We start from the raw sequence: 13,595 nt of genomic DNA on the forward strand, positions 1-13,595 counted from the left end.
TAGAAATGAGCTGCCATTTTAAGCAACAGCTACACACACTGAGTCTAATTCAGAGTCTTCTTACATGTCAGCTGGCTTAAACTGAGAGCACCATAAGCAATATGTGAGTTGGATAAATTGATAATATGTTGCAGGAGAAAGAGCTCTCATTGCAGCACTGCAAATGTCTTAAATTGAGCATCACTAACTAGTTGTTCTATAGCTGTGGCTTCCAGGCAATTGGTTCACTATAGGTTTGTTCATTATAGGTATTTTAGTAAAAACAAACAAAAAAAAACCCCAGCACATCCTCTAGCAATTAGCTGTTGCCTTGCATTTAATTATCTCCAATTGGAAAAATAATGTACATTTAAATTACAATGAATGATGGAGCTATGTATGTGTGATCAGAAAGTATGAAATGATTTTGGCTCGCAAACATCATAGAGTTAAATCAGTATTAAAGACCTGGGCCCGCTTGGATTTATTTTGTCAAGAATCTCCTGTCATTACCTAACCTTGTATATTCCTGCTGGTATCTAGGGATGGGACGCTGCTAATGCTCTGATCTTTTATTGTATATGCCATGGATTGTTGTTATTGTTTGTTTTACTGTCTGTTTTCTGTTTGACACAAAATTATTAATAAAAATATGAAGCAAAAAAGAAATCATATAATGTGGCTGCATAGATTACATCACTCCTATGTCTTAGGGGCAGATAATTCTTGGACGTAGCAATATGTCATACAGAGTTCATCAGTTATGCTCTGATACCAATCAAGTTAGTTGCTCATCCAGTTCTGATGCAGTAATCATAGGGCCCCCCCTTGCCTCAGAAGACATGCAGAGTGGTACAAGTAGAAGTCTGGAAATCTCACTCCATGTTTTGTATTCATTTTGAGCTTATTCAGTGCTATAGAAGTGGTTTTATTCTCCACTAATTGAAGTGAGGGTGTGGTCCTTCAGGATAGCAGCCACAAACTGCAATGCTGCATGAAGGTCTTACTGCTTTCTTGGCTCTTGCCTGGTGGATTTTCCTTAGTGATGGGAAAGCATAAGGGCAGTCGGAGTGGGAAGAAGTCTTTTGCCCCCACTGCCCCGGCTTCTGGTCCAATTACATGTTATGGAGAAAATTATATGAATGGCGCCGATACAAATTGGCACTCAATGCAATTCTATTAAAGGGTGCTTTGGGATGAGTGTCCTGTATAGAATAGCATTAAGCACCAAATTCCATGCTCAACTTTAAGCATGAGGACTTAAGCAAGCTGAAATCTGGTGTAAATCTTGGTGCTCAAGTTTGGCACAGATCTCCTCTATTCTGTAACACTGCACACATCTTTCGTGAACACCCCTGACTTGCCCATGTTCCTCCCATGGCCACACCCCCTTTTGAGTTGTTCACGATCCAATTTAGGTGCCCATTGTTACAAAATAGTGTGCGGGTGGATTCAAATGCAAATCATAGTGCCAATTAACAGCTTGTTAATTCAAATAATTAAATAAATGGAGCCCATTAACTAATTTTTTTGTGTGCGGATCTGGGATTCATATCCAGTTTTGGGTGCCCAAATTTGGGCAACCTTTATAGAATCTGGAGGTATATGACATATGTGGCTGAGCATCAGAGGATTGTTCTGAAGACAGACCCAGGCTTGCTTGGAATGATATCCAGTGAAGAAAGACCGGATTACTCCTATGGGCTCAACATTACTCTCATTCCGGGCCACAGAACTCCCCCACTGCAGCTATTTTCCTTGAGCTCCCCTACCCTGGAAGAGCAACGCCAAACTCATGATTGACAGTTGGACAAGGTGAGCAGGGAAGGAGTGTTGACATCTGTAGTTCGTGAGAGGGAGATTTTAGAATGGTGGGAGTAGATTTCCCGATGTGAGAGGGAACCAAGATACGAGTCTCCTATAGCTCTGAAGAGCAGTTCATGTGTCAATGTTGGAGAAACGTTTGGTGATGTCATTAAATTCTATTTGGATGATTATATTGGATCTTGGTAAGACTTTGATCCTGGCTTTTAATTCACTGAAAGTACAAGTAAAACAGGCTGAGGAGAAAATAAAGAAACATCTTTTAATCAGAGTGATTTTAGAATAGTCACATCAACAAAAGCAAACTGTTCAGTCAACTATGCTGACTGATACTGAAAATGGAGAACTTTGAAAACAATCTTAGAAGTTCTAATCTTAGAGTTTTCAAATTTTCAAAGATGGTGAATGTATTTGCTAAAAAGGTTTTTCTTAAGTATATGGTGGAAGTGTTGTAGATCTTTGTAAATGAACTACCAGTGATAAAATCTGTTTATTATTTGCCTGATAAGAAAAAAACATCTGCTGGAATGGAAACTAGAATGACTTTCGGCTCATTGAAACATGTGCAGGTTGAAATGTGAATTCTGATGTGATTAAGCAACACTGCTGGTTTCTTTTGTTTAGTTTACTGGAAGAGATATGATACTTCAATTGTATTTTCGAAATAGAGGAAATCATAGCTTTTCCTGATATATCTCAATGAGGCACAGAGACATTGAAATCAGTTTTTGTTCCTATATCCTGTGATTCTATTCTACTTAAAAAAAAAATCCTTCTTCTCGCTCTGCTCTTTTGACTGTAAGGAGGGGTCTCGAGTTCTTCACAGAATAAAAGTAGGGTTTTGAATATTTAATATGACGTTTTTATTGCTTCTGGTTTGTGTTTTTCTAGAATTATTATTATTATTATTATTTTCTTCCTCTTAATTTTCTCTTACTCATTTGGTAAGTGGACTTGAGCTTTGATAATATTGGAATTGATTTTCCTATTTTGTTTTCAATTTTCTAACTTTGGGACCCTTTTACCAAGGAACAGTAAAAGGGGCCCAGTGGTGGTGTCATTGCATGCTCTGAGGCCCCCTTTTTCCGCTGCCTGGAAAAAGGAAATTCCAGGTGGGGCACAAAAATGGTGTGCAGTAAGTGAAACACTTGCCGCACAGCCATTTCCAGAGGGAGCCCTTATCGCCATCTGAGACCCCGGTGCAAAAAAATATTAAAAAATATTTGATGCACTGGAAATGGCATGGATTGAGGGCAGCCACTACTGTTGGTCTCCAGCAGGAGCCCAGCAGTACTGCAGATTGGCACATGGTGTAGCATGATATTACGAAATTTCAGAGTTATTGATTTTGCTGGAATCGGATACAAACGTATACAGTGCAATCCGCTTAAGTGCAAGGGTCTGGGAAAGAAGCTTGACATCTGATAAACATATGTACAGTACTGTTTATTATACGTAGAGTATATAGTCCCCGTTAACTGATGTTATACAGTCTCCGTTAACTGATGTTAGGCTTACTTGAAGTAATCAGTCATAGTCCTCTGTACACTCTTGTGTCTGTGAGTTCCATAGACTACGTCTGCCAGACGGTAAAAACTCTCATAGCACTGACATCCAGTGGCCTCCAGATAGGCCCACACGGTGTTGAGACTCTCCAGCGCTCTTGCAAAAGTGACAGGAGGTTGTAGAATTTCGTCAGCATGTGCCTTGCTGCTCATTTCATCATCTGTTTCACCATCAGCTGTTGTTGCCTACGTATAGGGGCATATCTCGACATCAGTGCTGTCGTCAGCTGTTTGTAGATCATAATCAACAGCTATGTAGTGATGAAACTCCTCTTCAGTAACACCGGCCGAGATGTCAGATACAAGTAATAATATTCAGAGATTAAGTAAGGGAAGAGAGAAGGAAAGTGTTAGGCAGGATAGTGTTAGCAGTGGACTTGAATAGCTGGGTAGGTTGACGAGGTAGTTTAATCTGGCTATGGGTTCTCTTTGTAGGCCTTGTTGAATAGGTGTGTCTTCAAAGATTTGCGGAAATTAGTTATTTCGTCAATAGTTTTCAGGGCCTTAGGTAGTGCATTCCATAACTGTGTACTCATGTAAGAGAAGGTGGTAGCGTGTATCAGCTTGTATTTTACTACTACTATTACTTAACAGTTCTAGAGCGCTACTAGGGTTACGCAGCGCTGTACAAATCAACAAAGAAGGACGGTCCCTGCTCAGAGGAGCTTACAATCTAAAGGACGAAATGTCAAGTTGATGCAGTCTAGATTTCTTGAGTAGAGGTGTGGTGGTTAGGTGCCGAAGGCGACATTGAAGAGGTGGGCTTTGAGCAATGATTTGAAGATGGGCAGGGAGGGGGCCTGGCGTATGGGCTCAGGGAGTTTGTTCCACGCATGGGGTGAGGCGAGGCAGAAAGGGCGGAGCCTGGAGTTGGCAGTGGTGGAGAAGGGTACTGAAAAGAAGGATTTGTCTTGATTTAGTACTGAAAGGAGGGATTTAGTCCTTTACAGCTGGGAAAGTGTAAATTGCGAAATTTGCGGGCTGATCTTATAGCATTTCTGGGAGGCAGGTCCACGAGGTTTAACATGTAGATTGGGGCGTCTGCGTGAATGATTTTGTGTACAATCGTGCAGATTTTGAATGCAATGCGTTCCTTGAGTGGGAGCCAGTGCAGCTTCTCTCTTAGGGGTTTTGCACTTTCATATTTGGTTTTTCCAAATATGAGTTTGGCGGCGGTGTTCTGGGCTGTTTGGAGCTTTTTGATAGTCTGTTCTTTACAGCCAGCGTACAATGCGTTGCAATATCAGGGTATGGAAGATGTATCTCAGGAAGAAAGCTTTTACTCTTTTGAGTGTCCACATGGAGTGGAACATCTTTTTCGTCGTGTTCTCTATTATTGTTTCTATATGGTTTGGACCAATTCACTTTTTAGCCAGTAATAATTGAAAGCTTTTTTCTGAGACACAGCAGCTGGGGAATTGATCTGACTGTGATGAATGCCATCATAGATGTCAGCTCTGTGGGTGTTTGAGCACCCCTAATATTGAGCAAACTCCATTACTCTGACAAAGGCATCATTCACATGTGCTGAGTGTATCATTCCCAATCATTTTGAAAATTTGTCTCCTATGAATGCCTTAATATCATCTAAGCATAGGTGCACTATTATAGAATTGCCCTGTATAGGAGATAGTTCCAAAAGCCTAATCTATGTGGAGGAGCATTTTCAATATGACGTCCAAGTCAAACTTTGGACATTGAATAGGAAAGAAGATCATTTTCGAAAAATAAAAATGTCTATTTTTTTAAAATAATGTTTTGAACAAGGTTTTGTGCTTTGGGTGTTTTGTGTTTTGGTCTATCTTTGGAAAAAAAAGTGCAAAAACATAGTTATTCATGCAACTGGGATGTAGGAGGAGCCAGCATTTTTAGTAGACTGGTCCCCCAGACATCCAATGGAGCACCCTAGAGGGCACTTCTGGGCACTTTATGAAAATGCTCCCAGGTGCACATCTCACCTTTTCTCCATTATCTTGTCCCCTGGGCCCTCTGAAATCCATCCAAAACACTCTGCCCCCCACTATACACTATTACAATAGCCCCTATAGGTGAAGGTAGCACCTATATGCGAGTACAATAGGGTTTTGGTGACTTTGGAAGGGGTCATAGTTTTCACCACGTGTGACAGGTAAAGGGAGATAGAGATCTGAGTCTCCCACTCCATAGTGCACTGCACTGACCACTACACCACTCCAGGGACCTGCATGCTGCTCTAATAGACCTGGCTATAACATCTGAGGCTGTCATAGAGACTGGTAAGTCATATTTGTATTCACATTTTTGGGGGGTGTGAGGGGGTTAGTGACCACTGTGGGGGGTCTAGCTCAAAACATCTGACTTTTAATCCTGGACGGTTTTGTTTTGTTCCATTATGGCTGAAAAATATCCAAATGTTAGGCCTTAGGCGCCCGGTATAAGAGGCTTGGGGAGGCTAAGCCTCCCCAGCCACAAGTGCAGCAAGGGCGGGGCGGTGGGGGCGGAATGCCCCGGGTGCAGCTTGTGAGGGGTGCTGCCTTGAACATCTCCCCCCTGACTGGTGCGTGCAGAACGTGCGATCGATGCTGGGGCTGTCCTTCCCCACCCCCCCGACATGCGATCGATGCTGGGGCTGTCCTTCTCCCCCTTCCGACCAGCGTGGCATCGCTCTCCCCTCCGGCTCCGCTCCTGTCACATCTTTCAAATTTGAGGCTTCGTAGCAGTAGCAGCAGCAGCAGCAGCAGCAGCAATGATGTAAGCGCTGCTTTCAGCCTGCCCCGGAAGCCTTCTCTCGACAGCATCCCACCTACGCGGGAAGCTGTACAGAGTGCTTCCGGGGCAGGCTGAAAGCAGCGCTTACATCATTGCTGCTGCTACGGTTCACTGTACCATGGATTCAGCTGTTGTTAATGGACTCGGCTCTTCCCTCTGTTATTAATGGACTTCAGGTGTGCTACCGCACGGCTTTTCCCTCTCTGCAGTAGGCTCTCGAGTTCTCCAGCACTATGAGCGTGAGTACCATCTGCTTTTGTTCGAGCCGGGCCAGAGAGGTGTCCAGGGATGGGTATTTTCCGTTGGGGGCCAAAGAGAGATGGGGAGAGGAAAAGGGGACATGGAGGATAGCAGGGGAGAGCCAGAGAGAAGATGCTGGATGGAAGAGGAGTACAGAGAGAGAGGGATGAGTGGAAAGATGGGGAGAGAAAGCGGGGACATGGGCAAGAGAGAGAGAGAAGCTGCTGGGGAGAAACTGGGGGAGACCCTAGCTGTAAGACAGAGAAATGCGGAATGAAAGGAGGGAGAAAGAGGGAAAATGCTGGAAGGAGGGGGAAGAAAAAGGGAAGGGTAGGGAGGGAAAGAGGAAAACACTGGAAGGATGGGGATAGAGAGGACATGCTGAATGGAAAGGGTGGAGAGAGAGAACTGTTTAGAAGGAAGGGGAGATAGAGGGAGATAATGGATGAAAGGAGAAGGAGACAATAGACGGATTGGGAGAGGGTAATGGGTAGAAGGATGGAGAGAGAAAGAGGGATGACACTGGATGGAAGGGTAGGAGAGAAAGAGGGAAGGTGCAGGACATGGATGGATGGAGGGAGGGGAGGGAAGAGAGGAGAAATCTGGACATGGATGGAGGGGAATGTCAGCTTTTGGAAATGTGCATCTGTGATATTTTGCATGTAAGTTTCAATTTTTCTAGTATTGCTGCATGATGAGTCTGACTTCCTGAGGTAACTTTCCAGTTTTGCCTTCATATCTGTTGTGTCATGTGTTTTTCATGTGTAATCAAAGTGCAGTATTCTACTAGTGTGTTGTATTTACAGTCCTTTTTGGTTTTTTTTTTGTTTGTTTCACTGGGTTGTGTACTGGTGTTTTAGAGCCCGGTGTAATTACAGTGCTGTCTTTCCACACATAAGGTTGTAGCTCGTCCTGTCCTTGGAATTAGTGCTGTTATGGTTTGCTAAGGTTATGAGTGTGTTTTTGCACAAGTTTGTGTAGTGTTTTGCAGTGGAGAGATTGTATATTGGCCTTACTGAGGTAGCACCAAAACATCAGAAAGGGTTTTAGAGCCTAAATCATGACACACTACCTCTTTAATAAAAGGAGCTCATTGTGAACACTATCCACCCTTAAAGGGTGTTTTGTGGCTCTACATGAGAACTGTGATATTATGATCCCTCGTTTCATATTGTTGACGGTCTGCATTTTCCATATGGGTGGTATATTGGTGTATTAGGGTCTGCCTAGTGTTATGGTACAGTAAGGTTCTGTCTGTTTTACAGTTGAGCGATTGTGGTTAGTATATATGCTTTGAGCAACCACTTTATTCTTTGACATATGATACATATCTAATATCTAAATTTAATAAAAGGTATTAATTGTGACTTATTTTTACTTATTTTATTTCTGTTAATTGTGGCTATAAGCTCCGCCCCTGGCTCCACCCCTAACCCCACCCCCTTTAGCCTCCCCAAACAGTTGGGCCACCGACCGCCTATGTGTTAGGCACACCAAAATCCTGCTCTTAACATGCCCCCAACATGCCCCCTTGAGATTTGGATGTACTACAGTAGAACAGCATAGAAAAGCATCTGAAAAATAGGTTTTGAAAATACTGATTTGGGCGTTTTTGTGAGAAAAACATCCAAATGGTGCTTTATGCCACTTTTTGGAGTTTTTTTACTTTTAAAAATAAGCTCCATCCTGAATTTTTGGGAAGCAAGGTTTTAATTTTCCCAGACATTTCTAGATGGACACAACAAAGGAGGAAGAAATTTCTGGAACTGAAACAGAAATCTATGGAGATAAATGCTTCCTTCCAACTGCGATTCCCTTGCAAGTGTTTATTGTTCTTTAAAGATAATAGATATGTTTTCTATGAACCTGAACAATTGCGTAGTTTTCTTAATATGCAAGGTAACAAGAAAGACTGACTGATAGATATGAAGCTGGTTAAATTGATAAAAGGGTAACCTCCTGCTCTTTTTCTTTGTTTTATATTTACTCCTTTAAGACCAACTTTGGTTTAATATTACAATCTCTCCATTATTGTGGACTGTTAAAACCAATATTTTATACTGTGTAAGATGGTTTTTTTCTTTATTCTGATGTAGAATTTATTCAAATATTGGTGTATCTTTCAAAGATTGTTATCTTTGTTTAATATGAAATCAATAAAGAATATAAATAAATAAAAATGAGCTCCATAGCCATATAGGGCTAGATTCTATAGATGGTGCCACAAAATCAGCACCGAAACATACCCATGTTCATATAAAGTTCAGTGTGGTTTATAGAACACACGCTTAAGCGGACAGTCTTGCAAAAATTTAGGCACAGCCATTTGTACCAACAAAAACATGAAAATGCCCATGCCTAAATTTATGTGCAGAGCACCATTATTCTGTAATTACGCTCGTAACTCAAAGCCATACCCCCATTCCACCTCAAAACGTCCATGATCCTCCTATCTCCACGCCCCCTTTTTTGGACCCTGCATAAGTTTTAGGCGTGGATCCCACACCTAACTTTACACACGGTCCCAATTAAGTCTAATTAGTGCCAATAATTGCTTGTTAAAAAGCCAATTATTGGCACTAATTGACTCATTATTCTATTATATTGTGCATGCAAATCAGGAATGTGCTTAAATCTGCAGGCACTGTTTTTGGCGATCTTTATAGATTCATGGGGATTGACACCAATATTGCTTTTATCACTTTCCTTTATCACCTAAGCATAAAAGAAGCACGTTTTAGAGAAATTTTTATTAGTGATTTGTTACAAAATTACCCCTTTAATGTAAAAACATACTTTTCATAATGTCTTTTTGCTGTCTTACTCAGATCTTTGGCTTCTTCATATGACTAGGCCTTTGGATTATGTGGCTTGTCACCACAGAGCCTCATAAAATGGGAAAATTAACTTCATCTTTCAGACTTGCAGTTGTTTCCGAAGAACAGTTTGTGCATGGCTCTGGACCTTTACCCCTTCCCCATCTCTCTGAAATAATGATCAGACCCCCAGGTCCATACCTCAACTAACAATTGCATGTATGACGCAAGGTGCCTGGTGGGGGGTGAGGGAAGGAACAAGGAGATCTTCCAGTTACTGCAGGGGCCTAGGAGGTTGAAAAATTGTAACTTAGAGAATGTTCTAGCAAAATGCTAGAATGAATGCAAGGGATGTAGTTTTAAAGGAGAACAGATGCTTCTTTTAAAAGTATTTGCTTTCTTGAACTTAGAATGCTTTATTAATTATTTTCTATGTAACAATATGAATTTTTGTTTCAAACTGAGCTATAACTATGTCTGAAGGATTGCTACACTTGTATATCTGTCCTTCAGATTTTATTTCAAATCACATTATTTCTCCCAAAACACAGGACCTTTTATATAGCTCTATAAATCAAAGATATAATGAGTCACATTTTTCACTGGAAACAAGAAAATATGTTGTTGTGGAAAGGTATCATAACACTTGCATAACTCATGACAAATATTTTGCAGTACTTCCCCTTATTGGAGAATCACTACCATGCCTGGAAGAAGTGAGTAATGACTGAAGTCAGTAGTGAGTGGAGGGGAGCACATCAATAAATATCTATTTCTTTTCCCATACCATCTTAAATTTGAAACATAAGGATACACGTTGATGATAGGTTCAATAAGTATTACCAGAGTGAGTGATCATAGTATTAATACATTTTTGCAGACAATTAACTAATTATGGTTTTCTCTATTATGTACTGAGTCTGAAATATACCTAGTCAACATAAATGTATTGGTCCTAGGGATTAAACAGAGCACATTAACACCTGGCTCATAGAAAGGCCAAATGGCACTGTAGGAGTGTGGGTGCCACACTGACTGCTGAAGGGCCGATGGTAGTTGTGGTCTATGCTGGATAACCACTTTTCCATGACATATGACAACTCTGGCATGGATGTCACCTAGGTCTGGCTGCTTATAAGCTTTTACATTATGATTGTGCATCTACGGTTTATTGTTGTGATAAGGGCTCTGCTATAGTGGTTTATTTGTGTTTATCACAGGCCCAGGTTTTATGCACTGCTTGCCCAGTGTGTGTGTGTGTTAGTTATAGTTTTCATTTTATGCTTTAGTGTAGCTCCCTATTGCACACAAGAAATGCACCTGTTCAAATTAGTGCTATTTCTCAGTGTGGTTCCTCCCCCCCACCCCACACATACACATTCAATCTACTATTTGCATTGAGTCTATTTTGTATTCGAGATATTGTTGTCTTTCATGCTTTGTCCATGACACTTTCTTTATCCAGTTGTACCCAGGGGTGTAGCCAGACTTCATGGTGGGAGGGGGCCAGAACCCGAGGTGGGGGGGGGGCACATTTAGTTCTGCCACCCCACCGTCGCCCTGCCACTCCCCACCCACTGCTGTAGCAAATACCTTGGCTGGCAGGGGTTCCCTGCCAGCTGAAGCATTGGTCAGCACCAGTCTCCGGCGCCGCTGCATTGCCTGCCCTGCTCTGCCTTCCTCTCACGTCCTGCATGCTCCTTTTAGCGAAATTGAGCATGCTCAGTTTCACTAAAAGGAGCATGCTGGATGTGAGGGGAAGACAGAGCATGGCATGCAACGCAGCGGCGCCGGAGACTGGCGCTGGACAGTGCTTCAGCTGGGGGGGTTGGGGACCCCTGCCAGCAAAACCAGGGGCCCAGAGGAAATGTGGGAGGCCCTGACCCCCATGGCCCCACGTAGCTATGCCACAGGTTGTACCCTCTTGCCCCTTCTCCCCATGCAGCACATTCTTAAAATGACCTGTGTTCTCTAGTTCATCATTAACCCCCAGATTCTATATAGCATTACTTAAGTTGCACTCACAAATCCGGTCATATTCTGGATTTACATGTGCAACTTAATTAGTCAATAACCCAATCAGCACAAGTAATTGCCAATTAACAATCAATTATTGACAGTAATTGGCATTAATTAGAATTTATGCACACAACTGTCTATGCATATTCTGCAAGGTGATGCCTGTAAATTCTAAGCCACAAAGTTGAAAAGGGAGTGTGGCCATAAGCGTGGAATAGGCGGGTCATGGGCATTTCCAAGATCAATGCGCGTTATTATAGAATACACTCAGTCCGCACCTAATTCAAGCATTGACATTTAAATCAAGGTTTACTTGGCGTAACTGCCCATGACTAAATTTAATCACGCAGATGGGCGCTTGGAATATTCTATAAACTGCGTGAAAATTTAGTGAAAACAGTCATCATAACTAGACTTATAAAGGGATTAGACCAGTCCCTGGAAACAAAGTCCATAAATCCTTATTAGTCAATTAGGGAAAGTATCCCTTTATCCCCGAGTATGAGCAAGAAGGACTGGATTTTGCAGTATCCTATGTGATGCCCTGAGAAAAGGAACCCTCTACTTGTAAAACCTTCAAAAATGTAAAAAAGGCACCAGGACAACTGGTCATGCGCACACACACACACACACACACACACACACACACACACACACACACACACACACACACACACACACACACACACACCATTGTTTTATCTTGATGTGTTACTATTCCATTCTTAGGAATCTTTGCTTCTATTTTTATTTTTGATGTCCTTCAGATAATATTTCCCAATGTTGACTTCTTGCTGGGAATGAAATGTATATATGTTTGCTAAATAGATAGACTCTCAAAAGTTCTGCATTTTTGGAATATTTTTCTACCCATATCTCTAAGGGACAATTAGTAAACTGGCCGAAGAAACTGAACACCACTTGTGCTAATGTTTCTGTAGCTTTATAAACTCCTAAGTGGTCCTGTGACCTGGAGGTAACATCCCTTAAACTGTTTTAAGACAAACAGAAGGAAATACTTTGGTATGAAATTACTTGGCAAGTTGACCTGTTTCCCTTTTGAAAGGGGGCAAAATAAATACAGTAATTGCCCGTAATCTTGAACAATGAGCCAACCACAAAGAGAAACTGCTGATTGTGGCAGTATGTAAAATAGAACCACCATAAGAGAAGGAATGAAATTCCTGGATTCATTCAATACATGCTGTACTTCATGTCTGAATGCCCTCAGAACCAGGCAGAGGTCCTGAAGCATGCTATTGTCAACAGGAACAAATCTGCACACAATGACAAATTGAAAAGTATACACTTACAGTGTGACACAATGACATGTTTCCCCTTTTTTCAGTTCACAGTCTGTGTGGGGGATTCAGTTGAAGTTCCTATCATAAGTGTGACTCAGTAGGGTAGTAGATCCTCTTATATCTCCTCAAGGGTCTATTGGTGTCCATCCACAGATACACGGATCCTCTCATGTAATCCATGTCATCCCTTTTATACTTGCTGATCTTCTGAGCTCTAATCTCTTGACGATATTTATAATGATATTGTTATGCTAGGTCAGCTGTGCTTCAAAAATGGACCCAAAGTGAAAAACATCAGAACCAGTTTGAGTAGAAAAACAGAGCCTCAATATTTTTCTATATGTCTCAACCTCTTTCTAGGAGGGTAATTCTATAAAAAGGCCAAGAATGCACCAATTTGAAGCCTATGCTATAACGTTACATATATATATGCTATACTGGGAAAGACCAAAGGTCCATCAAGCCCAGCATCCTGTTTCCAACAGTGGCCAATCCAGGTCACAAATACCTGGCAAGATCCCAAAAAGTACAACACATTTTTATACTGCTTATCCCAGTAACGTTTCAAGTTTCAAGTTTATTTAAAACTTTCTACCCCACCTATGGGAAAATCATCAAGGCAGCTTATAATCTAAGGGCCCTGTTTACTATCCCCCATATTTACTAAAACTTAGCTCGAGTTATCTGCAGCAGGGCCCATTTTATTCCTATGTGCCCTGCTGCCAATAACTTGAGTTAAGCTTTAGTAAACAACCCCCTAAGACATGCTAGCATTTTTAGTCTTTATAATGCCTTTATAGAAGACTCTGGGGAGACCTCATTTAGAATATTGTGTTAAATTCTGGAGACACACCTTCAAAAAGATATAAACAAGATGGAGTCAGTCCAGAGGGTGGCAACTAAAATGGTCACTGGTCTTCATCATAACGTATATGGTGACAGACTTAAAGATCTCAATATGTATACTTTGGAAGACAGGAGAAGGGAGATATGATAAAGACATTTAAATACTTCTGTGGCATTAAAGCATAGGAAATGAGTCTCTTTCAATTGAAAGGAAACTCTGGAATGAGGGGACATAGGATGAAGTTGAAAGGGAC

This window comes from Microcaecilia unicolor, chromosome 2 (assembly GCF_901765095.1).
Source record: "Microcaecilia unicolor chromosome 2, aMicUni1.1, whole genome shotgun sequence".
In the NCBI taxonomy this organism is placed as follows: domain Eukaryota; kingdom Metazoa; phylum Chordata; class Amphibia; order Gymnophiona; family Siphonopidae; genus Microcaecilia; species Microcaecilia unicolor.